General features: G+C 40.9%; 1 protein-coding gene across 1 annotated transcript in view; it reads right to left on the bottom strand.

The window, feature by feature from the left end:
* The window catches only part of LOC122797037 (histamine H3 receptor-like), a 475,949-nt gene that overhangs the window by 80,901 nt on the left and 374,057 nt on the right, over positions 1-20,991 (bottom strand). The window lies entirely within an intron of this gene.

Raw genomic sequence — 20,991 nt, 5'->3', positions numbered from 1 at the left:
GGCTACCAACTTGCAATTATCTGTGAACTTTGTCAGCCAGAGTTCCTTTGTGTTGGCCTAGACTTCTGAGAAGTAGATACCAAACAAGAGAGGACCCAGGACCGATCCCTGTGGGACTCCACTCATGACTTGCCGGCAGTCTGACGGAGTCAGCTACTTTCACACTGTGGGTTCTATCTGTGAGCCAGTTTGCAACCCACCTAGTAATTTAGGGGTTGATGCGTAGCTTAGTGAGTTTTTCTATGATTCCTGAGTGGGGAATGGTATCAAAGACCTTGGCCAGATAATGGTAGGATGTATGAACCACCTTGCCTTCATCCACAGCTCTGGTGATTGACTCACAGAAGTTGACCAAGTTGAGTAGGCATGATCTACCCTTCACAAAACCAAACTGTGTGGGATCCAGAGATTGAAGATTCCCTATATCCTTGTTTATTAGGTCCATGATTATGCATTCCATAGCTTTTCATATCAGAATTGTCAGGCTAATGGGGCGATAGTTCCCAAGGTCTGTAGTCACTCCTCATTTGTGGAAAAGGATGACTGTAGCAGTGCACCATTCGGTAGGGACAAAGCCTGAGGTGAGGCTGTGATTGAACAGGGCACATAGGTGAGGTGCCAGTTCACTCTGTAGTTCATGTAGAATACAGTCATTGATATTGTCAGGTACCATTGTAGCTGTATTCTTGGCCTTGGACAGTGCTGTTTTAACCTGTGCAGCAGGAATAATGGGAGCCTGGCAATCTATTGGTATTGTGATTGGTCCTTTGGGGGGGAAGGGTAAAGTTGGCACTGAATCTGTTGGCACACACACACACACACACACACACTGCCCTTGTTGAGAGTAAAATTCCTGCTTGCCTAGTTTTACATACTACAGCACTATATACATATCACATGTGCCAGGGAGCTTATATATTTTGCATTGTCTGCCACTACTATTCATGTGGCAGACATCTGCAGGTGCTGTAAAGGTTGCCACTTGGGGGGGGGTGTTAACAGGTTTGCACAGGCCCTTAAAATAGTATAACTGTAGCACAGAAACACAGGTGAGAGAGCCACACTGTTGTAAGGGAATATGCATACACACAAATATACACTCACAAAGTTTCCTGTTTTGGGATTAGAACCCCTACCTATCTAATTATATACACTATAGTAATAAAGACATATTGCATGTGCCACAGAGCTCTTGTGGTTGGATGGTGTCTACCTGTGCTTCTAAGGTGGATGGCATCAGTAAGGCCTGAATAGGTTGCCAATGAGGGGTTAACAGGGTGGAACAAGCCCTTCAAATAGTATAACTATTCATACAGACACACAACAGACAGCCACACTGCTTCCAAACACACATACATTTACAGAGTTGTCAGTTTTGAGATTAGAACCCCTACTTATCTATTTATGGACACTATCAAACGATGCACTTATGGCATGTGCCACAGTACTATTGCAGGTTGAGAGTGTCTAACTGTATTTCTAAGGCGGATGACATCTGTAGGGCCTAAATATGTTGCCAATGTGGGGGGGGGGTTAACAGGTTGGAGCAGGCCCTTAAAATAGTATAACTGTTGCACACCCACAGGCAAGACTGCTACACTGCTACAGGGGATATGCACACACACACACACACACACACACACACACACACACAGACACACACACACACACACACACACGCACACACACACACACACACACACACACACACACACACACACACACACACAAAGGTACCAGTTGTGAGATTAGAACCCCTAACTATCTAGTTGCATATACTATAATGCTACATACTTATCACATGCACCACAGAGCTTATGTGTCTAAAGAGTGTTTATTGGTGCATCTAAGGTGGTTGACATCATCAGGCCCTGTAAAGTAATGCAATGGGGGGTCACAGGGTGGGAAAGCCCTCAAAATTGTATAACCATCACACACAAAAGACAACCAAACTGCTTAAGGGACTATGCTTCACATGCACGCACACACACACACACACACACACACACACACACACACACACACACACACAAAGACACACACATACATGCACTCACAGAGTTGCTAGTTTTGAGATTAGAACCCCTACCTATCTAGTTGTATGTGCTACAGTGCTACATACATATTGCATGCGCCACAGAGCTTGTGTACCTGTAGCATTTCTAACTATGCATCTAAGGTGGATGACATCAGCAGGCCCTGTATAGTAATCCACTGGGGGTTAACAGGGTGAAACAGGCCTTAAAACATATAGGTATTGCACACACATAGGCAAGAAATACACGTAGCTGCAAGAGGATATACTTACACACACATGCATGCACACACACACACACACACACACACACACACACACACACACACACACACACACACACACACACACACACACACACACACACTCTCTCTCTCTCTCTCTCACTGAGTTGCCATTGTTGGGATTAGAACCACGACCTATCTAACTATCTACACTGTAGTGCTACATACTTAAGGCATGCACCACACAGCTTATGTACATGGGGAGTGTGCAACTGTGCATCTAAGGTAGATGGCATCAGTAGGCCCTGTAAAGTAGGCTAATGGGGGGTTCACAGATAGGCTCAGGCCTTAAAATGTATTGGAATTGCACATACATAGGCAAGAAATATAAACAGCCACAAGGGGATATACTTACGTCCACTCACTGAGTTGCCATTGTTGGAATTAGACTCACTATCTATCTGTCTTCACTATAGTGATATGTAGCTATTGCATGCACCACAGAGTTTATGCATTTGGAGAGTGTCTGCCACTGCTGTTGTGGTGGATGACATCAGTAAGTGCTGACAGGGAGGCTACTGTTGTGGAGGACATTAGTCACAGGGCTATAGAATGAGTGACCATTGCACAGACATAGGGCTGTTGGGTGTGTGCATTTTGGCGTATGTGAAATAGATACACACACACACACACACACACACACACACACACACACACACACACACACACACACACACACACACAGTGACTGATGTGAGATTAGAACCCCTACCTACCTGCTATTACACACTGGACCTTATCATACTATTTGCACATGCCACTGGTTATAACTGGTGTATGAGTGGCTGTAGCACTACAACACTGCATGCCTTTCAGAGACTTTCTCTCTCTCTCTGTCTCTCTCCCCCACTCTCTGTCTCTCTTTATATGGTATATTTATGTAAGTACCCATATATTAGGTATGTATATAAAGCTCAACAGAGCCCGATATATCTAATATGTGGCACATATGGATAGATAAGGGTAATCATGTCTGATGGGAATAGGGAGAAACAGTTAAGCTGTCTGAATGCACAGGGATATATGGAAAACACTGTTCTATAGACAGATGTGGGTTCAGACATGGGCTGAAAAATAGCTAATTGTAGCATCATGCCCATAATGACCATCAGTACTTACAATGGGACTCCAGGCCACACCTACCTGTACTCCAGTCCATGAGTTTGTGTGCTACAGCCAATTGGCTGCTGAACCTGATTAAACATTCCAGCACCTACCTGATATAATGCTTGAGGGGCTTCCTGGCTATGTGTTACCCTTAATATCTGACTCATATCAAGGATGTGTGCAGAGTGCCTTAGACTGAACAGAGGTTTGTATAATATATGTGGTACATTTTACATAGCATTGTGATTTCTTGGTATGTCAGTGGTGGATCATTATATATTATTTTGGGGAACCGCTGACGGACATTTGGATTACTGACTCCATACACTGCAGGGAACCCATGCTACTGCACAAACTGTTCTATTCTGCACTTTCTACATTTGTCTGGCCAGTAGTTCCTCCTTCCTCTTATATGTGGCCCTTTGTCCTGCCCTGCTCCAGTTCCTGACTTTGTCCACACTTGCTGCTCTATGTAGTTGTGTGTATACTGTGACTGGGGTAAACGATGTAACACCTCACACCTCTGACTGTACCTGTTTTGCAAGTTGTCCAGCATTGTGCCCCCATACATCGGCTCTGGTCCTCAGACGGTTTGTGTTAAACTGTTATTAAAAGGTTACATGTTGCCCATATCTGTCAGAATCTTACAGCCAGATATCTGGGCAGCGCCATATATAACAGTAGGACATAGGCCCAAACATGGGGACTGGATTTTAATATTACTCTTACAAATTTAGACCAGTTGGTAGAATGTTTTTGTATTAGCTTGTATTTTCTGATGGGTATGAAGTCTGCATCTCAAGTGTCTGTCATTACTTTTTCACAGCAACCTTCATTGATTTGCCAATAGTTTGCCAGACAACTGCAATGTTATCACAAACACAACAGATATATGAGACATAAATGTGGACAATCTGTGAAACTCTGAACATATGTGGGGTGTGGATGGTGCCCACTGACTTGTTGTAAGTGCTGACACAGTTATGTGACAGTCTTTATATCCTGGTGCTACACTGACGCATTCCAACCTGCTGTTCTATTAGCCATCATCTAGGTTACTCAGGGCTGTGTACTGTCCATATCCGTGGACCCCTATCCCTCCATTGCCTCAGGCTTTGTCCAACTTTCTTGCAGTAACAAATACTGACATATGGACAGTCTGTAGAACTCCTACCATAAATGTAGCTCACATGCAGAAGAGTGGGCGCAGCCAGTCTTGAAGCATGTACCCTATCACCCTAGGTAATGTACTTAGCCCACTAAGCCATGCCAGCTAATAGGCAGTGCAGTTTACTTACTGACACTATCAACCACAGACATAAATAGCACATTGATCCCTGTATATCGGGGAACTGGTAGATGTCACCAGGTTGATTGGGAAAGCCCTGGGATTCTGTGGTCTGCTGGTATTACCTTGCAAGCATACATGTTATTGCAGCTGTAGCAGAATATGGGCATGTTGGGGTTAGGGGACTTTAGCATTGACATTCAAGCATCAGTCCTGTGACCCCAGTGTAGTGCAGTGGGCTTTGCTGTTTGGGCCCTACTGCATATCATGGGGCAGACAGTATTGGGCAGAGGGTTCCTGTTATCCCACATAGCTGTCTGTTGTCTGCAGCTATCCCAGGAGCCCATTCCATTCCCTTGCATACATGCAGCAGGTCCATACATATGCCACTGTAGTCTACTACCCCATTCCTTTTTTTGTAAAGAAGAGTGACTTACTTTGTGCCTGCAGCAGTTGGAAGAACAGTGCTTCAGGGCTGACTCTGTCAGATGCATGTAGTACACAGCCAATACATGGTAAGATACAGGTTGCGTGGTGTGGCTGGCATCCTTTTTGCTATGTATGTGAGTCAGAGTGAGGTGTCAGTCCCTGGATCCCTAGGTTGTCAGTGCATCTGCTATGCGTTGCCTCTTTGCCAAGTCCAGGGCATACTGAGCACACCTATGTCTGCCTACAGGGAGAGGATCAGGGGGTTCCTCCTCCAAGTCCCCCTGTGCCTGTGGGAAACTTGGCACTGGTGGGGGGGGGGTTGTGTGTCCCTTCCCTGTAATGTTCCTGCCACAGCTGTTTCTGCAGGATCATATTGTGTAGTATGGCACATACTATGAACATATGTGCACATGTGGCTGGAGAGTACTGCAGGGCTCCACCAGATATGTCGAGGCAGTGGAACCATGACTCAAGCAGCTCAAACACATACTCTATGATGTTCCTAATTTTGTGCGTGTGCCTCATTATCGTGTTCCTTAGTTGGTGTGTGTGTGCATTTCTGATGGGTGTCATCATCTACGGTTCCAGTGTGTAGCCAGCATCCCCCAGTAGATGGCCGTATGGGATTTTCCCCCTGGCAAATCTCTGGTACAGCTCTGATGCATGCCAGATGTGGGAGTTGTGATAACTGCCAGTGGTTCCAGCAGACACATTCATGATAAAGCCCTGGGCATTGCACATGACCTAGCAGTTGATCGAGTGATACCATTTGCGTTTGACATAGACTCGACCCTCCTCACTGGGTGTGCTGTGCTGTGCACATGAGTGTAGTCTATGGCACCCAGTACCTCTGGGTTGTGTGCTACATTGTGGAAGAGATGTATATTGCTGGTCCTCTCCTCAGATGTGTGGAGTAAATAAATGTGCTCACTGGCATGTGTTAGCAAGACATCCAGGAGATTTTGGAGTACCCCGGATGTGGATGCCTGTGAGACCCCTATAATGTCCCCAGTAGGTCTTTTGAAATTACCTGTAGCTAGTATTCTTTAGGCTACACATACCTTTGTTTCCACTGGGAAGGGTTCCCCTCTGTTGTCTTAAACTTCATTTAACTATTTCCGTCTTTATTATTGTGTATGTAAACTTTTAAAAATTCATTTTTTTATATGCCATATGTGCAAACAGAATGATAAATAAGAATGTAATTTTAGGTTCAAAGGTTCAGATGTTAATACTATGCTAATTGCCATTGTGGGTCACTTTAAAGCCTAGTCAATTGTTCCATATTTGTGATTGGTATTACTGTTCTTCTTCAGTGTTCTAATAAACCTTTCACCATCATGGACTATATTTCCATTGCTTCTAGTAAGGCATTAAGCATGGGTTAAAACATTTAGGATCAACCTGTATCCATTAATAGTTCAGCGGGGCAGCCTGGAATACATTTTCAATTTCCCATTAATAGATCCAAGTTGTGGAGTCTACCTGTCCCTACAAACCATTCTGTCAATGTTACAGAAAAGGTTTACATCACTGGACTGAGTATTTCTGATGCAGTTTGATTGTCTGATGTGTAGTAACAGTATTATTTTTGGGTTAGAGGATGCCTTGTATGCCAGACACAAGTCACCTCACAACAGTCTGCAAGATACTGAGTAAAGTAACAGCACAAAAAAGCCAGGAACAAACTGTTAAAAAATGAAAAAAAAAGAAGAACCTGGGGAACAGCCAAATAAACCACTGAAACAGTACACTTTATTCCACGTTCAACAGGTAATTTCTTTTGTTCTGCTTACTGGGAAAGTTCATGAGATAAAGAAACTCAGAAATCTACATGTTTAAATACCTAAAAAAGTCACATGACCATTATCCAATTACTTCTTAAAGCAAAGCAACCAAAAATTACCCTAGCCATACAATTTCTTATAAGACACAATAAAAGCCTTTTTAAAAAATCATAATACAAGTCATATAACTCCAAGTACCCAAAATCTATTAATTAGAATGACTATCTACCCAAAATGGTGAGAAAATAAATAATACATTTACAAGAAATGATTTAATAACACCAGAAGAACTATATGATATAATCTAGTGAGAGCCTTAATTTTAAGTAAAGGGGCAATTGTAATATGTTCATTCAATCCTGGGCATGAATAAGAGTTTAAATCCAACTGCCAAAACAGCTCCCTTTTCTCTAACCATCATGACCAGGGACTACCTGTTCATTTTGTAAGACATTCTGCAGCACTGAAAGTTTAATACAATCCCCCTGATTCTCTTCCGCATGTTTTACCAGTGCATTAATACTTTTATTTTTATGAATGTCACATTGATGTCCATAAATTCTCTCACCAGCTCCGTTTTACCTACATAATAGCATTGGCGCACATGTAGAGGTCTATGTAGACTAAGACCTTATTTTTTGCAGTCAAACTTCCCTTTAATTATGATTCTCCTACCCATAATTTTAATACAATCACCTTCCATTGTAAACTTGCAATAGGAGCATCTCCCATATTTTTTCACTCCCTATGGTCCCCTGTACTCAGGTTTCCTTCTCTCCATGATCCCCTTGAGACTAATGCCTTTTCTATATACTAAATGGGGTCCATCCCCAAGTTTTTTCCAACTAGAGTTATCTTCCTTAATAAGATCCCAATTCTTGTTTAGAATGTCTTGTATCCTCCCACCATCCATATTAAAACATGTTATAATACCCTTTGTGAAAATAGATATTTCTTCATTAACTGTTTGCCCCTCATTATTGGTGATATTGGAGTTCTCATACCATTCCTCTTGACGTAATAATGGCACAAAATACCCTGTTTTCCTCTTATGGGTAACTTTTTGTATTAATTACTCGATTAAATGAGGGGGGGGTTACCCTCTTCTCAAAAACATATTTAAAAGATGTTGGCATTCCTTTTCAAAATCTGTATCTGTTGTTACCATCCCAGGAGCTTGAGCCAGTTGCCCCTTGATGACTGCTCTTTTTTGGAAGGAGGGGTGTGTGCTAGTAAAATGTAGTAATGTGTTGGAGTAGGTTAATTTCTGAAAAATCTTGGATGTGTACCTACTGTTAGCATTATCGTTTTCTAAAACGATGTCAAGATATGAAATGCTCACCTCTCTGACATTATAACTAAACCACAAGAAATTAGTTCCTGCCATCTTCAGGGTGCCAAAGATCCATAAGGACATCTCAAACCCCACCAACATGCCAGATAGTGGATGGCAGGGGTTAAATTATGAGTGCATGTGCCCACTTCTTGGATAATAACTTGAAGCACTTTTGTTTGGGTAGAAGAACATAGCTGCAATGAATTTTGGCATTTTTTGGAAAACATCAATGGCCAGGGTTACAATAAGGATGACATTTTTTTGACAGTTGATGTTTGTGACCTCTACATGGTGATCCCCCATCAAGTTAGGGTGTTATGGTTTACGGATTATTTGGCTAAGAAAAGGATCTGCCAGGATACTATCAACATGTATGAGGAATTATTGGACATCATTTTGTTGAATAATTTAATTCTATATGAAGGTAAAATTTACTGCAAAAAGGAGGGGGTGGCCATGGGGTCCCATTGTGGCTCCCTCTTTGCTAATATAGTGATGTTAAAATGGGAATCAAGATTTGGTTTTGGCCACCCTTTTTCCCCATTTTAGGTTATACCTCCAAAACCTTGATAAAAGTTTTAATTTTGTGGAAGGTGGATAAGGCTAGCATTCCCGTTTTTCTCAAATATATTAATACCACCACTAATTTCTTGAGGTTTAGTTATAATGTCAGGGAGGTAAGCATTTCATATCTTGACATCCTTTTAGAAAAGGATAGCGTTACCAGTAGGTACACATCCAAGATTGTTTGGAAATTAACCTTCTACAACACACTACTATATTTTACTAAGCACATAACCCTACTTCCAGAAAAAAGCTGTTATCAATGGGCAACTGGTTTGAGCTGCATGGATGGTAACAACAGATACAGATTTTGAAAATGAATGACAAAATCTCTTAAATATGTTTTTGAGAAGAGGGTACCCTCCAATTTAATAGAGGAATTAATACAAGAAGTTACCTATAAGAGGAAAACAGGGTATTTTGTGCCATTAGTATGTCCAGGGGAACTGCATGAGAACTCTGATATCACTAACAATAAGTGAAAATCAGTAAATAAACAGCTATTTTCATGAAGAATTTCATAACAAGTTTTAATTTGGATAGTGGGAGGATAAAAGTCATCCTAAACAAGAAATGGAGTTTTATTAAGGAATATAACTCTACTTGGAAAAAGCTTAGGGATGGAACCCGTATAGTATAATTAAGGGCATTAATCTCAAGGGGATCATGGAGAGAAGGAAATTTGAGTACAGGAGCCCATGGGGAGTAAAAAAATGTGGGAGATGCTCCTATTAAAGTTTATAATGGAAGATGATCGTATTAAAATTATGGGTAGGACAATCATAATTAAAGGGAAGTTTGACTGTGAAAGTAAGTGCTTAGTCTATTAAGCCCTCTGTCAGGTGTGCCAGTGCTATTATGTAGGTAAAACAGAGCTTGGACTCTGTGAGAGAATTTATGAACATCAATGTGGCATTCATAAAAGTAAAAGTACTAATGCATTGGCAAAACATGAGGAAGGGAATCAGAGGCACTGTTTTAAATTTTTGGTGCTAGAGAAAGTCTTACAAAATGGATGGGGGTAGGCTCTGTCCAGTATGGTTAAAGAAAGGGGAGCTGTTTTGACAGTTTCATTTGAACTCTTATTCATGGCGAAGATTGAATGAATATATTACTATTGCCCCTTTACTTAAACTTAAGGCTCTTATTACATAATATCATATAGTTTTTCTGGTCTTATTCAATAATTTCTTGTAACTGTGTTATTTATTTTTTTCACTGTTTTGGGTGGGTATTCATTTTAAAGAATGGATTTGGGGTACTTAGATGTGTCTTTTATTATGTTTAAAAAATATTTTTGTGTATGTGCGTGTGTGTGTGTGTGTGTGTGTGTGTGTGTGTGTGTGTGTGTGTGTGTGTGTGTGTGTGTGTATCTTATAACAAACTGTATGGGTAGGGTAATTTGGGTTGTTTTGCTTTAAGAAGGAATTGAGTAATGGTCATGTGATTTTTTTAGGTATTTAAACAGGTAGATTTCTGAGTTTCTTTATCTGATGAAGTTTTGCAGGAACAAAAGCACTTATCTGTTGAATGTAGAATAAAGTTTTACTGTTCTGGTGGTTTATTTGGCTGTTCCTCGGATACTGTAGGATAAATTGAATAAGCCTAGTGTCCTTTTTAAAGGTATCTCTGTAGCAGCTCCATGTGTCGGGATATATACATGCCAAAACGGGCATTATACTCAATGACGAGGGCTGAATAAAGGGGGACAAAGACATCCTTGGACCAAGAAGCAATCCCTTTTATTAATGAGCTTCTCAATATAGAAGGATTTCCTCACAGAAATGGACATGTTAGTGAAAAGATAGGTCAATGCCCACACAAAGTCCCAAATTCTGAACAAATGAGTTAACTCTTAGAGGTATATTTTCAGTTTTCAGTCTGGTAGTAGACAACTTTCCAAATGACACAGTAATGCATTTTTTATTCATTTAGCTTTAAACCACAATTCTGGCACCAGTTATTTGTTTGGGTCAAGCCTCCCTGCAGGATAACTAATTTTTTTTTTAATTCAATAGCCACACCCAGCTTGCAGTTATCTGAAAACTTAGCCATATCCTTTTAATATTAGCTATAACGTCCAAAACAGGAGGACTCCACTGGTGACTGATCTTTTAGCGAATGAAGCTTACCTTATTTTAATCTCAGCCAATATATCCATTAGCCAGTTTTCAATCCATTGAGTGATGTAGGGGTTTATTTCTAGTTTACTAACTTTTCTACTATACCCAGTTGAGGGGTATTGTAAAAAGTCTCAAACAGGTCGAGGTTGGTGGCATATACCATTTTACTTGTGTCCATTGGTTTGGTGACTTTCTTAAAAAACACCCCCAAGTTAAGTAAGCATGATGTACCTTTTGACAAATCCAAACTGAGATGAGTCCAGTGTTACGAGGTTCCCTATGTCCTTACTGATTAATTTCATGAAAAAGCTTCCTATGGATTTGCATATAAGGTTAATCAGACTTATGGGCCTACAATTAAAAAAAACACAGAGAAAGTGAAAAAACTCACTGCAGAAGCATAAAATCCAAAATTGTTTAATACTCCAAATTTTTCAAAAATCCATAAGAAAGTTTTTCCCCCTCATGGTAGGCCAGTTGTGGCAGCTGAGAATTATTTTTACACAATATGGGTCTTTTTCTTCATACTTATTTGCTTAGGTGTGTTGTTGGTTTAGACTTTTATACAAGAAATTTTTTTCATTTTCTAAAAATATTGAGTCCATCACTTGTCAAGAAGTTTTTTTTTCTGGCTGGTTCTTAATGTCAAGAGCCTTTATATGAATATTACACATTAGGTAGAACTTGAAGTTTTTAAGTTTTTCCTAGGCATTAGCCCGGTTAGTAGTTTTGTTATAGAATTGTTATATTTTAGTTTAACCCATAACTTTTTTGAATATAACAACTGTATCTATGAACAGAGGCCAGGTACAGCGATGGGTGCATCTTTTGCACCCATGTATGCTAATCTGGTAAAGGGTTTATTTGAGTTAAAGTTTCTTTATAAGTTAGAGTTTTTTAATAAGCATGTTATTCTTTATAATAGATTTATTTATCATTTAATTTTTATGTAAGGGAGGTGCATGGCTAGTGGATTCTTTTGTAGCTTCTCTTCAGGAAAACCATTTTGGCTTACAATTTGATGGTGTACAAAAAGGTATTTCTGTTGATTTTTAGATTTGGTACTAAATATTGTTGATAAAATGATTATTACAAAGATTCACACAAATGTTAATGATGGTACTCATTTTTTAGATCGTAACAGCTGCCACCCCCCCCCCCATATTTTAAAGGCTTTGCCTTATAATGAGTTACTCAGAATAAATAGGCTGTGTAATAACAGTCTCTCGAGGAAGGGATTTTGCATTCTTGTATAGCCTTTAAACAAGGAATATAGCAATGAATTAATTATTAATTATTTGAATAAATTGTTGTGCTTGAGAAGGGATATCACTAGTGTGGTTAATGTTCCAGATATGAAGTCTGTGAATAGATACAGGAGTCATGCAGGGAATGCTAGTGATAAAAAGATATATTTTGTCATTACTTATAATATTTATGGTGTTGAGTTAGTAAAAATCTTAAGGTACTACTGGCCATTCTTATATAAGGGGAAGTCTGGGATAAAGAATTTATCTGACTCCTTTACTGTCTCCTATAAGGGAGCCAGAAATATAAAATACATGGTTGTTCATAATTTGTTCTCTATGCCAACTGAAATTTTAACTATTCCTTTACAAAATTCTGATACTTTTCCCTGTGAGTAAATGCTCTATTTGTATTCATGTGGTTAGGATTTTTGATAAAATAAATGACATTTTTTCCAGCCTAGGGCTATTTTCTCCTGTGTGGCTAAGGGAGTGGTTTACTGTCTCTCGTGCCCTTGTGGTTTCTTCTATATAGGAGAAACCAGAAGAATGTTTAAAATCAGAGTACAATAGCATGTTAGAGACATTTAGACTCAAAATTTGGATAGCCCTGTGGCATCACATTTTGATGCAGCACACTTGGGGTCTTGTAGCAGTTTAAAAGCATGTATTTTAGAAAAGGATTTGATTAAGGATGATGTTGCACTTAAAAACAAACTGTTATATAAAGAAGCAGTCTGTCTTTTAAAGTTTGGCACTTTGGTGCCTTATGGTTTAAACAAAGAACTTGAGTGAACGGCTTTTCTGTACTAAGTGTTAATTATTAGCTTGTGTTTAATTGTTTTAGTTAATTGATTAATGATGTGATATTTGTTATTTAAGTGTAGCTTGTGCTACTGTGATGTTAACTCTGTGAAAGGCTTGTTAGCTGAGGTGCTGGAGTATTAAACAATTTTGGATTTTATGCGTCTGCAGTTGGTGTTTTTCACTTTCTCTGTGATTTATTTTTTATTTTGTTGTTTAGTGAATATGGCCAGCAATTCACTTCTGTAGTTGCCTCACTTAGTTTGAGATGATAATACTGATTCTGCACAGTCTTCCCTGAGGAATACTTTACAACCAAGTACAGTATGGGAAGGCACTTCAGCTCAGCATGCAGAGCCTCCTGTATCCTAGGAAAGCTTTTTGGAGGCAGTTAGATCCAGGAGAGGTGACAATCCATTTCAAAATGTTGGTGGACTTATGACTGGTAATAATGTTTCCACTGAGGTTCATAGTAATATCAATTCCCTTGAGAGGCTGCTTAAGAAAGAAAATGTAATTTATTATAACATTTTTGGGGAGATAGTTAGATCTTGATATTACACCCAGGGGTCTGCACTTTGTTAAATGCCACATTACTCCTTTTAACTCTACTGATCCTGCTGATAAACAGTTTGAAAATAGATGGGTAGTGGTGGCCCATCATTGTGTTAAAGAATTAATCCACATTTTACTTGAAAGAGATGTTCTTAAACAATGAGAAGTAAGGGAAGATATTTATGTCTCTTGTTCTACTCTTTCTGCGCAAATTGGTACAGCTTGTTTTGAGCAGTTGTTATGCTCAAGGAATGCTTCACTTGAGGAGAATTCAGGTGACATCATTAAAAGGAAGACTCATAAATTAGAAAGGGACCTCTGAGATTACAGCTTGTGGAACATTTTCAAGAAGACAGTTAAACAAAACATATATGGAGGCTCTGGAGCCGCCTCTGCTAGGCAGAAATGGCAAGTAAATGTTTCTTTCTCTCTTCTGAAGTCAACAGTAGTACTGGGGAATCTGACAATGTAACTAGGGCTTTTCCTCCCCTTCCACAGTCCCAACAACCCACTTATATGCAGAATAATTTTTGGAGTCACAACACAGCAGGAACCAATAATAATCGAAAACAAGGATATTTCCAGAACAATAAGGAGGGACAGTATTTTAACAGTAAAACGATATTGACTATACTAATGTTTGTAATGTAGTAAAATCAACCAGTGTTACCAGTGGTGACAACTTGATTGTAAACTTTACAGGTACACCTGACCTTGGGATTCAGGAAGGCCGATTTTTCATGCAAGAACAATGTAAGAGCTCCTGCATGGAAAATGGCCACCGAGGAATTCAGGATAGTGCCGTTTTCACATGCACGAATGGCCCTACACTGTTCTAGCATGGAAAACCATGTGGCATGCAAATCACCTCATTTGCTGGTGAAAACCATGCAAATGAGGTGATTTAGTGATTCACCAAGCTGGCAGGTCTCCATGCTAGAACAGTGTCAGTGCAGAAATGTATTCAGAAATTAACTGAGTACATTTCTGCAACTGACAAAACAGAGGCATAATAGCTCATGAAAAAGCATGTATTATGTACATTAGACATGCCAGTGGCCAAATATAAGACCATTGGCATTAAAGAAAGATTAATTATTATGAAAATTAAACTTTTTTTTTTTTTTGGCTGATTTCGGCCATTTAAGCATAGGGCAGTGGGGTGCAAATGAGATTGTGCTGAAATTAAAAAAGAAATGGGAAAATTCAATTTTAAGTTAAATCTGCATTTTGCCATTATAGTCAATGATATGCAGAATGCAAACAATACCAGGGAGCACTGGATATCAAGGGAAAGGGTCTATTTTAGTGCAGTAATTAATGGCCTACGCACTGGGTATGCAAGTGAGTGGAGTTATACTGAATCACATATTTCGTCAAAGTGTCAGCTTTTACCTAACTGTGTAGGTGCAGCAATACAACAGTGCAAGTCTATGAGCTGGATGACTTCATAAGGGAGTGTGTCATGCTTGCTGTAAGCTCACTGGAGCTATGTGGCCTGTGTTTGCCCTTATCTAAGCACACCTAAGGAAGGGGGGGTGTCAGATGTGCCTGAGCACTGTGTACAGAGCCTAAGTGGGTGTGCATGCCATGCACCGGGTTTTAATATAAATAAAAAAAAGAGGAAATGGCAGCACTGTATACATTTCAGCATTGGGTATGCGTGGCACACCCCGGGGCTTAAATAGGGAGGAACTAAGAAGGTGAAACAGCAGTAGGAAGGTAATCAAGGAGAACTAGAATTGCTGGCAGGTGGAATGTATCAGAATCAGCCAATTACACATGCAGCAACCCAGCACACTACTATAAACTATGCAAACAGTATTCAGATTGATTTTTCCCACAAACTCTACACCACCAGTGTACACAGACAGGGGATTTTTACCTGGCAAAACTAACTAAACATGTTAGAGACTGCTGCTGCTTTACTCCATCAATATGTGCTACAGACTGAGGGTGGTGAGGAGGAGAATCCTGACAACCCAACCCACAGTGAGGAGGAGGAGAAGAGTGTACAGACCCAGGGTAACCTACCAGGGTCTACGTGAGTTGGAGATAGTGGAGCACTGTAGGGTGGACAGGTACATTCTACAGCAAATCATTGAGCTGTTCCAGCCACGCCTCACACACAGAAATAACAAATGGACCCATCCTAGTGGATACCAAGGTATGTGTAGGCTTAAGAATACTAGTCACAGGTACCTTCCAAAGACCAACTGGGAATATCATGGGGGTCTCATAGGTATCAACATTCAGGGTACTCCAACAGTTCCTGGATGCCATGACACCACATGCCAATGAGCACATATATTCCCCCAACACCCATGAGGTGTTGACCAGAAGTATGTGTCTCTTCCACCATATAGCAGAATACCCTGAGGTAATTTGTGCTATGGACTCCACACACATCCACATCAACGCATCACCCGGTGAGTGGGGTGGGGTCAATATAAACTGCAAGGGCTTCTCCTCCAACTGCCAGGTCATGTGCAATGCCCAGGGCATTATTATGAACATGTGTGCTGGAAGTCCTGGAAGCTATCACGACTCCCACCTCTGACATTGCTCACAGCTGTATCAGGGTTTGCCAGGGGGGATATCCCATGTGGTCATCTTGTGGGGGATGCTGGCTATGCACTGAAGCCATGGCTGATGACACTCATCAGAAATGCACACACACCCGAACAAGATCACCATAATGAGGCACATGCACAAACCAGGATCATTGCAGAGAGTGTGTTTGGGATGCTCAAGTCATGGCTCCACTGCTCTTTACATATCTGGTGGATCCTTGCAGTACTCTTCAGCTACATGTACACAAATGTTCATAGTATGTGCCATGCTACACAATATGATCCTGCAAAAACAGTTGCAGCAGGAACAGCATGGGGCAAGGTCACACAACCCCCCCCCCCCACTATTGCCAATGCCAGCACAGGCACAGAGGGACTCGGAGGAAGAACATCCTGAGCCTGCCCATGTAGGCAGAAGGAGGCATGCCCAGTATGGCCAGGCCTTGGCAAAGAGACAATGCATAGCATACACACTGACACTGTAGAGACCCAGGGACTGATACCTCTCTCTGACTCGCACATACAGTAAAAGGGTTGCCAAACATGACACTACTTGTGCTTTACCATGTATAGGGAGTGTACTACATGCAGCCAACATAGTCAGCCCTCCAGCACCATCTTCAATACTGGCCCAGCAACAAGGTAAGTCACCCTTCCTATCAGTTACTGCATGGAGTAGTATGTTCCCATACTTGTATGTATGGTATGGATGCAAGCATGCAAGGGAATTGGGTGGTTGAATGGGATAGCAGCAGACAGCTGATAGCTATATGGGACAGCATGAAATCCATAACAAATACTGGTGTCAACATACTAAGCATTACTACACAAGGTGACAACTCCCACTGCAGTAGATGTGATGGCCCAAATAACTGTGGGTGTCAATAGGTCACACACGTGGATGTCAGTGAGGGTCACATACCCACCACCAGCTTCACCAACAGGACAGTTGTAGATAGCCATAAAGAAAGGCCAGGCTAAGGCCCCCAAATGATTGCAATGATGAACAGCCCCCACCAGACCTACACAGACATATTACAGCATTTTTGTTCTGAAGGGTAAGAAGTCTGAAACTGAAATTTATGCCATTAAATTCTAACATGTGTACTCTACTGATATGCCTTCTGCATGATAGGTCACAATACAGTATGAAATAGAAGCCAACAGAGTAACAAAAATACCAGTACAGTCATTGCAAATGTTTAAAGTCTACAGGTGTGCATCACCCCCCAACAATCCCATGTAGAAATGCAGTAACATGTAAGTTTGAGGAGTATTATCACCAGAGCTGTCCCAATCTACATTGTTGCATGTGTACAATATGCATGGGTCAGTGTGGTAAGTTTATTGTGTGTTTAATATTGCCTAGAAGTGGTCAGCATGTGGGCATGGATGGTTGTGTCTCAGTGGCCTAGGTAGAGTACAGTGGTCGACAGGGCATGTTCCAACAACTGCAGTGCCAACCACACTGCTTCTCAGTTACACCCATGTCAGCAGTTGAACATACTCATTGTCCAGATGCCAATATCTGTCACCATCGGAAAGCTGGACAAACCATGAATGGAGGGCCCATACATAGAAGCAGTACACAGGTGGAAGTAACCTACTCAGAGTGCATTTAAAATAACTGTCAACTGCACACAACTTTGGAATTATACATAGAGGTTAGCAGCACATTAGTTGTCCCTCTAGTATGGAATACTTGTAGTCTGGCCAATCACTGGCAGACCACAAAAGGCACAGTTATAAAGCAATGACAGGCTTCCCATGTCCACATACAAGCCAGCATAAGGGGAATGTCCTAGGTATATTTGTGAGTCAGGTGCCAGTAGCTTCTATATCACACATGCACCCAGCTCACCCAGCCATCAGCCACAGGTTTATCACATGTCATATCCTTGCTGTAGGGAATGAGTACAGCATGAACCCATCTCTGTATGGGAATAAATACATGATGCTGCATGTGGACTAGGTGTCCCATGCAGGTGTGTCCCTAGCTGTAAGCAGCAACCTGACCACATCCAGACTCATGGATCAGTATGACCTGGAAGGATTGACAGGAACACCTCAACCACTTACCACTGTCACCCCAGCGTAATCCACTGGTTTGCAACCTGGGAATGTATGACTGACAGAATGCACTGGCCTGCTACAGATGGCCTGCAGCATTCTCAAATGTCCTCCAGTCATCTGGCAAAGGCCCATGGCTCACCCATAGTGCCAAATGTATGGAATGTCAGGGGGTACTAACCAATAATCTAACACAGTAAACAGAAAACAAATGCAAGGCCATGCTGACAAATGCCAATAGCATGCCTCCCCATGTCCTATTGCAAAAACTGTGGACCAGGCCACAAATACTACTGGGATAAAGTCCCAACTATAGGGATACTTTGGAAATATTGCGTTCATAATATTAAGAAGAGGAGAGAATAACGGGGGGTGTAGGAGCATGGATGTCATGGAGTGTGTGAAGTCTGAAACTCTAATGTCTGCCCATACTACCCCCTGACTGCAAACCCAGGAATGAATAGCCACACAACTGCTTGTAAACCACAATGTGAAGGTAAGCTGACCAGATATATGAGTCCTGCCTCTGGATAACCTGGGTGTATCTGTACATCTGATAGGAATGGCCCCAGCAGGATATGGCCATTCCATTAAGTTGAGAAAAGCACAATAAGGGGATCTCCAGCCAGCATACTTCAAGGTGCTGCACCATTTATCCAGAACCAGCAGTCTATTGTCTGTAGATATCCCTCCACAATGGCAGGAGTGTGCCAGAATGTGTAGTCTATATGCCTCAGAATATTGGTCTCTGCTTCATTCATCTTCTATTTCACAGGTAAATAACTGTGAGCAAAGTATATCTGTCAGTAGTTGATGATATGATACATCACAGTGTAAAACAGTACACATGTCAGAAAATCTACGCTACAACCAACTTTGTCATACAAGCAGCACAGGCAGCAATAGATACAGTATACCCCATATATTACACCCATTGTGTCTCCATATTGGCAACCTATCTACAGATATCCTGCAGAGACAGGTTGCTAGGTGTAGTTGTAGCACAGAAAACCCTGAACTGAACTCTTCCTGGAATGGATGCACACACTCAGTATAGAAGGTCTTACTGGGCATGCTCCTACACTTAGAGAAATGAAGCCCATGTCTGACAACACAGTGGACTATAGATATCTGTTATTTGCAGATGTCTGCGCACACACACCAAATTGTACAACATTGATACTTCACACACACACACACACACACACACACACACACACACTGGATAGGAATACTCACATATATCTAAGGCCAACATAATATAATATGTCAAACATACACACAGAGACATGGGGAAGAGAGAGACAGAAAGCAACAGAGAAAATGCCATTATGAGGCCTTTCCCACTCAGTACACATCCCATTGGCCTATATCACATGATATGCTGATGTCATCCACTGCAGAAATTCCTTTTGTTAGCCCTCAGCCCTATAGTCTCAGTGGTGCTTGTAATAACTGTGTAACACTATAGTGCAAATAAGTGTCCTTGTAGCAGTTGTAATTTCAGTCCTGTCAAATGTAAAGTTGTGTGTGAGTGAGTGAGTGAGTGTGTGTGTGTGTGTGTGTGTGTGTGTGTGTGTGTGTGTGTGTGTGTGTGTGTGTGTGTGTATGTGTTTCTAGATGAATGAGTTTGAGGCCATTCACACTCACTATGCTTCCCTTACCCTTCCTTTAACACTGCTGCTGATGTCACTCACCTTCAAAGATACCATCAGACAGCTCTATAACATATAAGCTCTGTGGCACTTGTGATAACTGTGTAATACTATAGTGTAGCAAGCTAGTTAGGTAGGAGTTGTAATCCCAGTCCTGGCAACTGTGAAAATATGTGTGTTTGTGTGAGAGAGTGTGTGTGTCTTTGTTGTGACGTGATTGTGAGGCTATTCACACTCACTACACTTCTCTTACCCCTCCTTTAGCACTGCTGCTGATGTCACTCACCTTCAAAGATACCTTTGGACAGCTCTTTAGCATATAAGCTCTTTGGTGCTTGTGATAACTGTGTGATACTATAGTGCAAAACACTGCTTAGGTAGGAGTTCTAATCTTAGTACCAGCAATTTTAAAAGTGGATTTGTTTTTGTATGTGTATATCTGTGGTTAGAAGTATTTTGTGTCCATACACAGCCAGTACATTTCAAAGTGTAATACTTTACTTTACAACGGCTGCTGATGTCACTCACCTTAGAAGTATGTTTCAACACTATTCTAACTATAAGCTCTGTGGTGCATGTACTACATTCGTAACAATATAGTTGCAATAACTACATGGGTAGGGGTTTGAATCTCATTCATAGCAAGTGTCTGTGTGTGTATATCTATCTATCTATCTATATATATATATATATATATATATATATATATATATATGTTTATACCTTAAATATGTTGGCCCCATTTACACCCAGTACACTTCACAGTGCCTTAATTTACCAGTCCTGTAGATATCATTCACCTTAGAAGTACCTGTTGGCAACAGTATACTGTGTAATGTCAGTGGTTCATGTGGTAAATGCGTAATATAAAAGTCTGAAAACATAATTAGATAGAGGTTTGAACCTCACTCCTGGCAAATGTAAATGTATGTGTGTTTACGGTGAAGTATTTTATGAAATCTCTCACCGACTACATCACCTAATGCCAGTATTTGCAAGGGCTGGTGATGTTCCTTACCTTATAAGTACCTTGGGACAGCATCCATCCTGTAAGCTCTGTGCTGCATGTGTTAAATGTGTAAAACTGTAGTAGCAATACATAGATAGGTAGGGGTTTGAAGCTCAGTACTGGCA

This window comes from Protopterus annectens, chromosome 3.part0 (assembly GCF_019279795.1).
Source record: "Protopterus annectens isolate FY-2018-M chromosome 3.part0, PAN1.0, whole genome shotgun sequence".
NCBI lineage: Eukaryota > Metazoa > Chordata > Ceratodontiformes > Protopteridae > Protopterus > Protopterus annectens.
Note: the sequence above shows the minus strand (reverse complement) of the source record. Positions and strands in the feature narration are given on the sequence as shown.